The following is a 12,053-nucleotide window of genomic DNA, read 5'->3' as shown; positions in this document are numbered from 1 at the left end:
TCCTTAGGTTAGTTAGGTTTAAGTAGTTCTAAGTTCTAGGGGACTGATGACCACAGATGTTAAGTCCCATAGTGCTCAGAGCCATTTGAACCATTTTTTGACATCCGTGGATAGATATCGAGTCCGCCTCCACAGCTGAGTTCGCTAACGCACATTTTTGCAGTGGCGTAAAGTCTCTGATCGCTAGTCCCGGTACCAATGTTATGGATTAAACGCCAAACCTCTCGGCAGCGTCGCATGAATGGAGGGCATGTGACACTGTTGATGGTGACCCGTCCGTCAGAAGTGGACTTTGAGTTCGGAGGCCTCTTTGGTACCATTCGAGAGGAGTAGGCTATGTCCTGGCATCGAATTTCACCCTCTTCCTAGTTTGTACAAGCAGTCCTTACCGTCATCCACATGGTATAACTACACACCCGACACTTGGTAACGAGTCAGAGAAAGGTAATGGCAAACCATATACACTAAGACCTTGCCAAGAGCAAAGATGCAAGATTGATACGGGTCTGAAGGACACTGCAGAGTACATGGATTGAACACAGGCACTGCAGTATACACGGAAGAGCCAAAGAAACTGGTACACCTGCTTAATAACGTTTAAGGCCCCCGCAAGCACGCAGAAGTGCCGCAACACGACGTGGCATGGACTCGACTTGTGTATGAAGTAGTACTGGAGGGAACTGACACCATGAATCCTGCAGAGCTCTCCATAAATCCGTAAGAGTATGAGGAGGTGGAGGTATATTCTGAACAGCACGTCGCGAGGCATTCCAGATATGCTCAATAATGTTCAAGTCTGGGGAGTTTGGAGGCCAGCGCAAGTGTTTAAACTCAGAAGAGATATCCTGAGGCCACTCTGTAGCAATTCAGGACATGTGAGGTGTCGCATTTTCCTGCTGGAATTGCCCACGTCCTTCGGAATGCACAATGGACATGAATGGATGCAGGTGATCAGATAGGATGCTTATGTGCGTCACCTGTCAGAGTCGTAGCTAGACGTATCAGGGGTCCCATATCACTCCATCTGCACATGCCCCACACATTACAGAGTCTCCACCAGCTTGAATAGTCCCCTGCTGTTATGCAGGGTGCATGGATTCATGAGGTTGTCTCCGTACCCGTACTCGCCCATCCGCTTGATACAATTTGAAACGAGACTCGTCCGACCAGGCAACATGTTTCCAGTCATCAACAGTCCAATGTCGGTGTTGACGGGCCCAGGCGAGGTGTAAAGCTTTGTGTCGTGCAATCATCAAGAGTGCACGATGGTTCGTTGAATGGTCCGCACTCTGACACTTGTTGATGACACAGCATTGAAATCTGCACCAAATTGAGGAAGTGTTGCACTTCTGTATCGGTGAATGATTTTCTTCAGTCGTTGTTGGTTCCGTTCTTGCTGAATCTTTTTCCGGTCGCAGCGATGTCGGAAATTTGAAGTTTTACCGTATTCCTGATATTCACGGTACGCTCGTGTAATGGTCTTCATCGCTTCCTCGGAGATGCTGTGTCTCATCGCTCTTGCGCCGACTATAACACCACGTTCCAACTCTCTTAAATCTTGATAACCTTCCATAGTAGCAGCAGTAGCCGATCTAAGAAATGCGCCAGGCACTTAATGTTACATGGGTGTTGTCGACCGCAGCGCCGTATTCTGCCTGTTTACGTATTTCTGTGTTTGAATAAGCATGCCTGTACCAGTTTCTTTGGCGCTTCAGTGTAGTATTTCGTGTCCAAAAACAAGGCCGCGACTTTGTTCAAACGTCTCTCCCTGTACTTGATTCACAGTCTCTCTGCAAGTTTTGGATGGAGACGAAATAGTTACATATGGAAGTGTGGGTCTACCGTGTAGCGTGGTCGGATATCCGAAGCGATTAAGGAGAGCGCTCACTTAAAACGGTAAATCCTGGTTTTTAGTCCCGTTTTGCCATAAATTTTCATTGTCATCAATCAATACTGCAGCTGGAGATTAACCATATTTGCAAATGCGTATATGATAATTCTTGTGTTACAGTAATATCTGCAAGCGACGTCAGCAGCTGTCTGTAGTTACCATCTCTTTGAAATACGTGGTCTAGACGAAAAGTTGGAGAAGAAGTAAAAACTTTGAGGTTCGCCGATGACATTGTAATTCTGTCAGAGACAGCAAAAGACTTGGAAGAGCAGTTGAACGAAATGGACAGTGTCTTGAAAGTAGGATATAAGATTAACATCAACAAAAGCAAAACGAGGATAATGGAATGTAGTCCAATTAAATCGGGTGATGCTGAGGGAATTAGATTAGGAAATGAGACACTTAAAGTAGTAAAGGAGTTTTGCTATTTAGGGAGTAAAATAACTGATGATGGTCGAAGTAGAGAGGATATAAAATGTAGACTGGCAATGACAAGGAAATCGTTTCTGAAGAAGAGAAATTTGTTAACATCGAGTATAGATTTAAATGTCAGGATGTCGTTTCTGAAAGTATTTGTATGGAGTGTAGCCATGCATGGAAGTGAGACATGGACGATAACTAGTGTGGACAAGAAGAGAATAGAAGCTTTCGAAATGTGGTGCTACAGAAGAATGCTGAAGATAAGGTGGGTAGATCACGTAACTAATGAGGAGGTATTGAATAGGATTGGGGAGAAGAGAAGTTTGTGGCACAACTTGACTAGAAGAAGGGATCGGTTGGTAGGACATATTCTGAGGCATCAAGGGATCACAAATTTAGCATTGGAGGGCAGCGTGGAGGGTAAAAATCGTAGATGGAGACCAAGAGATGAATACACTAAGCAGATTCAGAAGGATGTAGGTTGCAGTAGGTTCTGGGAGATGAAGAATCTTGCACACGATAGAGTAACATGGAGAGCTGCATCAAACCAGTCTCAGGACTGAAGACCACAACAACAGACGAAAAGTAATGTTCGATCGTTGGCGAAATGGGAACTAAAGTGAAAATCAAAAGCGTTTTATTAGCAAACGTTAGCTAAAACCTCCATCTATTTCTCCACATAGTCGCCGACTGAGACATTTTTTGTAGAATTGTAGAAACTTTCCAATATCCTCTTCAAAGAAGGCAGCAGTATATGCTTTCTGCTAATTCTCTACGCTGATCTCCATCTTGTTGGCTGTGTGTTCATAGTCGGCTGTTCATTTGAGCAGAGGTAAAAATCTGAGGCAGCCAAGTGCGGGCTGCATGGTGGATGATCAAACACTTCCCATCGAAAACGGTGCAGGAGCGTCCTCGCTGCCCATGCTGTATGTGGCCGAGAACTGTCATGAAGAAGGAAATGCAGACAGCACGTTTGTGGGCTGCATGAAATACGGCGAAATCTCTCACAGGCACTAATATCTGGCGGGTGACAGCATTTTCTCGGCCTTTCACGTGCCCACTGTGCGATCACAACTGAAAAAAGCGAGGTGATGCGATCGACGGGCATACTACAGACACTGTCCAACATATGTATGAAAGCTTCATCAGATTTTCACTATAGTTTCCGTTTCGTAATCGACCGGACCGTACGTTCCGAATAGCCCTCGTACTAGTAGTACCTAATCAAAAGTATCTGGATCCTGCTACGTAACGCGGTATTGACCACCAGATGCTGCAAGAGTCGGACCCGCCCGTCTAAAAGTAATTGGGGAGTATTGTGTAGTCAGTATACAAGCAGTAACAGTAGAATGGGGCGGTCAGTAGAGTTCAGTGATTTTTAACGTGGACTAGTCATTGGAAGTCACCTGAATAATAAAACCGTTACGGAGATTTGAACAGTTGTCAAGCTGCCCATTCGACGGTTGATGTATCTGGTAAGTGGAAAGGCGAAGGAACAACAACTGCTCAGCCGAACCTTCAGGGACCGTCGGGCTTTGCGGAGAGAGGTCGAACAAAATGGCACAAAGTCAACAGAATGAATCAGTCTTGAGTTCCACAGTGCTACCACCAGTCTCGGTAGTACAATGGCTGTGAGGAGCGAGTTAAAAGGAGCGGCATACAGTGGACGCACAGCTCCTCGTAAGCCACACCATTTCTATAGTCAGTGCAGAGCGACGCTTGAGGTAGTACACATAAAGATACCACTGGACAGTACATTGCTGAAAATGAGTGATTCAGAGTGATGAATCACGCTACATCCTCTGGCGATCCGATGGAGAGGTTTGGGTTTGGCGAACATTAGCTGCTATCATGTGTAATGTCAACAGGTAGGTGGTCTTACAGTGTGGCAGCGATTTTCGTGGTTAGTACGTGGTCTCCTTATTGCGCTTAAGGAAACGCCAAAGGGGGATGGATATGAACACGTCTTACAGCATTGTGTACTGCGTACGGCAGAGGAACAGTTCGAAGACGATAATGGTATCAGAATGACAATGCACCCAGTCGCAAAGCTGCATCTATGAGGCAGTGGCTTGTGAATAACAACATTCGTGAGATAGAATAGCCTGCCCGAGGTCCAGAATTGAACAAATGGGACACCTTTGGAATGAGCTGCAACGTTGATGTGACTCCAGACCCCACAGCCCAACTACCTTATCTTATTTCGGATCCTGAGGAAGAATGGGCTACCATTCTTCCAGAGACATTCACACACCTTCCCAGCAGAGTTCAAGCCTTCATAAAGGCGAAGGGTTGACACATTCCCTATTAATATCCATTAATAGATCCCCAGACACTTTTATTCAGATAGTGTGCACGATTTGACTAGCTCACAGAGTTTTTTTTTATTATAATTATACAAAATAACCCACTACCTTACTACATTAGTGGGTCCTAACAATTATACATTTGTATTGAAATGTTGCAGCTAGTTTAGTATTAGTTGGTGAGCTACAGTTATATTAATATTAATAACAATGGGCATCTAATCTACATATACTATTCATTTCCTATTCCTATGACTAATTTAGTTTGTATATATATACTGCAGCGTCACATGTGTGCCAGTAAGGATATAAACCTACTTGTGTTTGCCTTGCTCTTCGAGCTAACCCCGAAGAGCGTGCCCCTGGCACTGGGCAGGCCTCAATGTTAGTTCGCTGCAGTCCCTATCTTAATATCCTATAACTAAGTCCTACAAACTAACTTATTCTACGTCAAATCCGGTGTGTGTCGCGATCAGTAGTTGTTCCCTACTCCCCCTAGTCCTGCACGTGGCGGATTCCAACTTAGATGTGGTCGGCCAGTCCACGCACAGGCGGCACGGGAATGGGGCTCCTAGACACAATTGGTGGTTATTGTATCTCGCCTAAATAGTCAATGAGAACTTTTCGAGATACCTCGTTAGCCAAGGTGTTTAAGGTTTGAAAGGTTCCCTCTTGTCTGAGTAGTTGGTATGTGTCGCGGTTGGGTAGTCTGTCTCTTAGTGCGGTGGCAACATCATTGAAGAGGGGACATTCGTAGACTACATGCTCGGGTGTACCCTCCGGATCACCACAGTCACACGCTGGTGTTGCCCTCTTCCCAAATCGACATAAATAAGTCGGGTAGGGTCCATGGCCAGTGAGAAAGTGGATCAACCCTCGCGTAGGCTCGAAGTACAGCTCACAGAGTTTACCACTAATTCTGTAATCGAACAATGTCGAGCTCCGTCTGTTTGTAAATGTAAACACCTGTCACGGGCCGGCCGGAGTGGCCGAGCGGTTCTAGGCGCTACAGTCTGGAATCGCGCGACCGCTACGGTCGCAGGTTCGAATCCTGCCTCGGGCATGGATGTGTGTGATGTCCTTAGGTTAGTTAGGTTTAAGTAGTTCCAAGTTCTAGGAGACTGATGACCACAGCAGTTAAGTCCCATAGTGCTCAGAGCCATTTGAAACCTGTCACGGATTAGGCCCATCACGACTGGGTGACTGTTGCCTACAGAGTAAAGCAAGGAGTGATCTATGATCCTGGGACATGCCAGCAAATTGCTGCCAAACCCTCAAGCCGTTATTGCCAGTATATGAATCCTGATGGTGCCACTACTTCTTTATTTAGGCATCTTACTTTCCAAATAGCCCTCGTAGCAGGGCGATATGACAAAAGAACATAAAGCATGGCCGAGTTCACTGCGACTGTTTGTAGCTACAGCAGCGGTCCTGTTCAGAGCCAGCTGTCAGCCTTAGTGTTGATCCGGCCCCGCTGCAGCAGCAGACAGGTCTGAGAGCTAGCACTTGGGCGGCTACCCGGCCGCGGGCACGCCTGCTCCTCTCCGGAATGCGACGCAGCGAGCCCGCTCCGGCTCTGTCGTGCCCGCTTAGCTTCGCCTATCTGCGCCGTGAGGTACGGCCATTGAATGCAAATGCGGCTCGGCCGCTGGCTCGCGACTCGGAATCTGGGGCCGAGCACAAGCGCAGCACAATGCCTCCTCGCTCTTTTTTGTTATTATTACCGCCTTTTTATCCCGCACCCGGTACCTGTCCTCGCGGATTATTATGAGTGCCCGCCGCGTGTTGGCGGATTGTCTGATCCGCACGTACAATGGCCGCGCGCCCGTGTAAGGATGGCCGCGGCACGCGAGGTTGCGTGAGCTCCGCTCGGTTCCGCACTGCTGCAGGCAGGTGATAGGGCGGAGCCGCGGGGACCGCCTTTCCACATTCCGCTTCGCGTCTGCACGCAGCCGCAGTCGCGACAGCGCCTGCCGCCGCCCCGCTGACTGCTATAGAGGTGGGCGGCACCTGCGTCTCGGTGCAAAAGCACTCCACCCAAAAAACCGACAGCTACATTTGTAAAACTACCTTACGCTACGTAGACTTCCAGAAATACGCGAAGACTACGGTTTTTTCCTAATAGTTTTTGTCAGTTGAGGTCGTACATGCATTACAAGTATGTTCTGTGTGTTGCGTACCTGTCGGGAGTTACTCATAACGTTTGCTTTCTTTACATACGCGGTTTCTGTCTTATTACATTCCCATAACAACCGGAAGAAGTGAACCGTCTCGAAACTGAGTGAGGATGTACACTGAAGAGCCAAATAAACTGGTATGCCTGCCTAATATCGTGAGCAGGCAGATGTGCCGCAACATGACGTGGCATGGGCTCGAAAGAGTGCTGGACGGATTTCACACCACGGATCCAGCAGGGCTGTCCACAAATCCATAAGAGTACGAGTGCGTGGAGATCTCTTCTGAACAGCACGTTCCAAGGCATCCCAGATATGCTCAATTATGTTCACGTCTGGGGAGTTTGGCGGTCAGCGGAAGTGTTCAAACTTCGAAGGGTGTTCCTAGAGCCACTCTGTAGCAGTTCTCGACGTGGAGTGGTGTCGCATTGTCCTGCTGGAATTGCCCAAGTCTGTCGGAATGGATATGAATGGATGCAGGTGATCAAACAGGCTGCTTACGTACGTGTCACCTGTCCAGACGCAACAGGGGTCCCATATCACTCCAACTGAACACGCCCCACACCATTACAGAGTCTCCACCAGCTTCAACAGTCCCTGGTTGACAAGCAGGATGCATGGATTCATATGGCTGTCTCCATACCCGTACTCGTCCATTCGCTCGATACAATTTGAAACGAGACTCGTCCGACAAGGCAACATGTTTCCAGTCATCAACGGTCCAATGACGGTGTTGACGGACCCAAGAGAGGCATAAAGCTTTGTGTCGTGTAGTCATCAAGGGTACACGAGTGGATATTCGGCTACGAAAGTTCGTCTCGATGATGTTTCGTTGAATGTTTCTTACGCTGACACTTGTTGATGCCACAGCATTGAAATCTGTAGCAATTCGCGGAACGTCGTTGGTCCTGTTGTTCCAGCATCTTTTTCTGGCCTCAGCGATGTCAGGGATTTGATATTTTACTGGATTCCTGATATTCACGGTACACTCGTGAAATGATCGTACGGTAACATCCCCACTTCATCGCTATCTCGGAGATGCTGTGTCCCATCGTTCGTGCGTCGACTATAACACCTAACTCTCTTAAATCTTAGTAACCTGCCATTGTAGCAGCAGCTACCGATCTAGCAGCTGCGCCGGAAACTTGTCTTATAAAGGCGTTGCCGATAGGAGCGCCGTATTCTGCATGTTTTGGTATCTGTGTATTTGAAGACGCAGGCCTACACCAGTTTCTTTGGCGCTACAGTGTATGAAGGGCCGTGTAACCTAGAGAACACTTTTGTACTGCATAGTTATACTGCTACCTGTTATTAAAAAGTAAACAGTATCTTTAGAAAAACAGAACTTTTTAATGTTTCACGTTTTATTCGAAAATTGTTGATTTATAACGTGAAACAGAGAGATGTGGTATTAAAAATAAAGAAAGACCTACAGATTTACCATATAGCGTTGGAAAACGCAAAATAAAATGAAACGTAAAACAAAAATATTTCACCCATGATTTCAATATTATGTCGATCTGTTAGTCATAAACAGATTTCATATTTATCGATAATAACATGAAACTTTCGCTCTGATCATGATGAAGAATGTTTTATTGAGTAAAAAATAACAACAATAATAATATTTTTATGTTTGTGCATGTAAACAATACTTGCTGCGAATCAACTAATTTTTATTACAATGAAATGCAATTCTTCTTCCGTAGAGATACAAAATACACGGTGGATTCACACTGGATGATGTGCGGTTCTAATAACGTGAAAAAAGGAAGAGAGAAATCGTCGTCTCCCATTTTCTCTTTTACGGAATCAATTACGTTTCTCTCCCCACCAATGCTGCCAACACTGCTACGTCTTTTGTGTAGTGCACCAGATTTACCGAACTGTCGTTTTGGTAGGGTCTAACTTTTACTCCTATTCCTACGCCCTGCTACCCTCCCTTCTGTGCCACCACCCACCCACCCACCCGCACACACACACACACACACACACACACACACACACACACACACACACAAACTCATACACACACTGTAACTTACCCTTTACAGAGTGTGAGCCAGCTGACGAAAAACCTACAAACTTGTTTCCCATGAGACAGGCGATTTTAGCTCTTTAGAAATAACTGACTTAGCTTCTCATTTTCGCGACTGTGAAAGTGTGGAATATCTTAAGTGCGCCAATTTTATTCGCACTAGGCAATCGGACTTCGTTAGCAAAGTGAGAAGCAGGTTCTAGGTAATTTTTATAATTCGTAGTTCCCTCGGTAAGGTGCCCGCAATGACGGCTAAGCAGATATCGTCCAATCGGGTTATTTCTGTTCGTACAATAAGACCCTCCAGCACTTCCACTGTAAAACCTGTCAGTAAAATACCATCGGTGTTAGTGGTACCAAATAAAACAACATGACACAATGTCTAAACAAAACTGAGTGATTATTCTCACTTAAAGAAACTTACATTACTACGTGCGTCTTAACAGATCGTGGTTAAGAGGAAGAAAGGTAAAAAAGGAAGTGATAAATGAAGTATGTCATAAAAATGCGGATACTGCCTTACAAAGATTACTTAGTTGGTAAACTTAGTCCTCCAAACAGTAAGCATATACACCAGTCTATTCTTCATCACAAATAACACACTTCGTAGTTACACTATAGTATTTACTCGCAAAAAATAGTTTTACTAGGACAGGAAAAAAGAGCAAAACGCTAACACGTCGTTGTAAACACACACACACACACGCGCGAACATATACGCGTGCGCGGGTGTGTACGGACCACGAAACTAATTTTCACTCTGCAGCGGACTGTGGGTTGATTTGACATTTCCTGGCACAATAAAACTGTGAGGTAGAATGGGATTCGATCTGCGGTCCCAGGACCGAAACCGAGTCCAGCAAACAATTTAAGTCTGCCAGGAAATTTCAAACAACACAATCTCTCACGGAGAGTAAAAAAGTCAATAGGACGTGTGTCATTGTACAGTTTAAGAAAATTCACATTAATTTGGCTACGAAGTCTTTCGCGACGTATTTCTTGAATAAAAATCTCTCGGTGTACATGCCGCGTCAATTCTGGATAAAACTCCAAGCTTTCGACCACTACCTCCATGGTCGTCGTCAGGGCTAAAACTGACTGTCGTGAACTAGCGGGGTTCCCACTTTTATATGCCAAGGACGGCTTCTGATTGGCTGGAATACGTCATAGCAACAGCGATATGGCGCGTAATGAAGTGGTGCCCTCTACATCCATAGATGTAGTTTCTATCCTGCGTTGCTTGCAGCGCCATCCCTTGAATCAGGAGGTGAAGTGCGGGAAGTTTTTCTCTGCGATTTTTCTTTATCCAGTGCACTCTTCCAAGTGTTGCTAAGTGCATAGCCGTTGTCTCTGTTAAAGTTATTATTGCTGAGTCTAATTTCGACTGCTTCCCGGATCACAGAGTCCCAGTAATTCGATGCGTGGGCTATTACTCTGGTTTCTTCAAATAAAATCTTATGCTTGTTAAGTAGGCTATGTTCAGCCACCGCTGATTTTTCCAAATACCTGTATTTTAGGTGGCGCTGGTGCTCGATGCAGCGGTCGGCAACGGTTCTTACAGACTGGCCCACGTAATTCTTGCCGCATTCGCAAGGAATAGTATAAATTCCCGGCACTCTTAAGCCGAGACTATCTTTGACTGATCTCATCATTTCCTTAATTTTCCTAGGTGGTCGGAAAACTGGTTTTATTCCTTGCCTCTTCAGGACTCTGGCTATCTTGCTCGTTGTAGCACCGCAAAAAGGAAGCCGCGCTATGTGTTGGTCCTCTTCTTGTATATGGCTGGCATCGTGTCTAACTTTCTTGGACAATACTGATTTAATTTCACCAGCAGAATAACCATTCCTCTTGAAAACAGTCGTCAAATGGCTAATCTCGGGAACGAAGTGGTCCTTGTCGGAAATAGTCCTGGCTCTGTGTACTAAAGTATTCAGCATAGCTCTCTTCTGAGACGGATGATGGAAGCTATGGCTATGCAGATATAAGTCTGTATGGGTTGGCTTCCTGTACACAGAATGGCCCAGTCGTCCATCCGGCTTTCGCTCTACCAACACATCTAAAAAAGGTAACTTCCCTTCCTTCTCTACCTCCAATGTAAATTTTATGTTTGGATGTACACCATTTAAATGTTCGACGAACTGCTGCAGCGTGTCGCTGCCGTGTGGCCAGATTAAAAAAGTATCGTCGACGTATCTGTAGAAGCATGATGGGCGGAGGTGAGCACTGTTCAACGCTCGTTCTTCAAAGTCCTCCATGAAAAAATTCGCTATAGCTGGTGACAGCGGCGAACCCATAGCTGTTCCATCCGTCATTTCATAATAATTTCCACTGTATAAAAAGTAAGTGGTCGTCAAGGTATGCCGGAACAACTTCAAAATTTCTGAGGAAAAATGAGCAGCCAACAGTTGTAGGGTGTCATCCACAGGTACTTTGGTGAACAGAGAAACCACGTCGAGGCTGACCATGATATCACTTGGGCCTATCTTCATCTGTTTTATGATATCAACAAACATTTTTGAATTCTTAATATGATGTGGGCAGTGACCAACTATAGGCGCCAACAATTTAGTTAAGTGTTTTGCAAGCCTGTACGTAGGAGAGCCAATAGCGCTAACAATCGGTCTCTACGGGACGTTCTCCTTATGAACCTTTGGCAAACCGTACAGTCTTGGTGGCCTAGGTGCTCTCGGCCGTAAGTTCTTCACCAGTTCGTCGGAGAGGCCAGAGTTTTTTAGTAGCTCCCTGCTGAGCGCCGATGTAGGATCCCGTCTGAGAATCCGGTATGTGCTATCCTCCAGTAATAATCCAACTTTCTTGTGGTAATCTGTAGCATTGAGGATTACCGTGGCGTTCCCCTTGTCAGCAGATAGAACAACTAGATCTTCATCTTTCTGCAACAATTTCAGTCCTTGTCTCTCCTCTCTGCTGCTGTTTGACTTAGGCGGCTTAGATGTCGCTAAAATCCGGCTAGTAGCAAGCCTTACGTCATCCGCTGCTTCTTGAGGAATATGACGAACTGCTTGTTCCACTCCACTAATAATCTCAACCACCGGTAACTTACGTGGAGCTGGGGCAAAGTTCAATCCTTTACTGAGAGCCGAGATGGTAGCTTCATCAAGTTCCTTGTCAGAGAAGTTGATAACAGTGCGGTGAATGCCGTTGGACCCAGTAGTTCCTTGATCACGGTTAAGCCGCTCAAATTTATCGGCCTGTTTCGCCGTAGT

The sequence above is a fragment of the Schistocerca nitens genome, chromosome 9, assembly GCF_023898315.1.
Source record: "Schistocerca nitens isolate TAMUIC-IGC-003100 chromosome 9, iqSchNite1.1, whole genome shotgun sequence".
Taxonomy (NCBI): Eukaryota; Metazoa; Arthropoda; class Insecta; order Orthoptera; family Acrididae; genus Schistocerca; species Schistocerca nitens.
Note: the sequence above shows the minus strand (reverse complement) of the source record.